Genomic DNA, 970 nt, shown 5'->3' with positions numbered 1-970 from the left:
TTGTTGGGAGTGTGTTGGGGTTGTGCATGTGTGTTGGGATTGTGTGAGTGTGTGGGGGGGTGTTTGTGTTGTGTAGTGGAAGTGTGCCTGTGTGCTGGGGGTATTGTTGGGAGTGTGTTGGGGTTGTGCATGTGTGTTGGGATTGTGTGAGTGTGTGTGTGGGTGTTTGTGTTGTGTAGTGGAAGTGTGCGTGTGTGCTGGGGGTGTTGTTGGGAGTGTGTTGGGGTTGAGCAGGTGTGTGGGGTGTGTGTGCATTGCGGGGGATGTTAGGTGTATGTGCGTGATTGGATCCGGGCCTGCGGAGCACAGGTCTGGTGAGCTGCTGGCCAGGCGGGTTTGTCCAGTGCAGACCGGAGGCAGCAGGCTCCTCAGGCGGCGGCGGCGGGCGGGGCGAGCGGCGTCTGGGTCAGCGCAGGGCAAGGAAGCGGGAGGGTGGCGCGCGCTGCCTCCTCATCCCGGTTACAGGGTGTCCAGTGGGTGCCGAGGCCGCATCTCGCGGCCGTGCTGCCAGCGCGCAACGCAGTCTGACACTTCCGGTAGGACGGTGACGCTCGGGGCTCGGACCCGGACGCAGCGCGCAGGCGCCGGGGGGCCGCGGCCGCTGAGGGCTGGGGGGTGGGGGTGGGGGCGTGAGGAAGGGAAGCCGACTCTGCGCCTGCGCGCTGCCCAGGTCGGGAGGGGGACGGACCCGGCGCTGGCGTCGCACACTCCGGGGACGCTCGGCGGGGGTTGCTCTTCGCTGGTCCTCCGGGCGGCGACGCGTCGAGCCCCCTGCGAGCCCCGCCAGGGCGTGGGGAGGTAAGAACCCCCTGAAGACTCGGCCTCCCCTCATCCCGTGCCCTCGCGGCGGGGCGGGGCGGCCGCTGGACGCGCCGGTCTGCGCGGCGGGTCCGTCCCTCCCTTCCTCCGGGAGCCGCGTCGGTCTCTCTGCCGGTGTCGCTCCCCGGTGGCCGCGGAACCTCCCGCGGGG

The 970-nt window shown here is 69.4% G+C and overlaps 1 protein-coding gene across 3 annotated transcripts in view; it reads left to right on the top strand.

Annotated features, from left to right (window-relative positions):
• The first annotated feature begins 721 nt into the window (after nucleotides 1–721).
• Zfyve16 (zinc finger, FYVE domain containing 16) overlaps nucleotides 722–970 on the top strand; it is a 40,829-nt gene continuing 40,580 nt past the window's right edge. For all 3 annotated transcript variants that reach the window (XM_013015906.1, XM_013015905.1, XM_013015904.1), the window contains exon 1: nucleotides 722–798. The gene's annotated coding sequence lies outside the window, so the exon portion shown is untranslated. The remainder of the gene's footprint in view (nucleotides 799–970) is intronic.

Source organism: Dipodomys ordii, unplaced genomic scaffold (genome assembly GCF_000151885.1).
Source record: "Dipodomys ordii isolate 6190 unplaced genomic scaffold, Dord_2.0 Scaffold28, whole genome shotgun sequence".
Classification (NCBI taxonomy): Eukaryota; Metazoa; Chordata; class Mammalia; order Rodentia; family Heteromyidae; genus Dipodomys; species Dipodomys ordii.
Note: the sequence above shows the minus strand (reverse complement) of the source record. Positions and strands in the feature narration are given on the sequence as shown.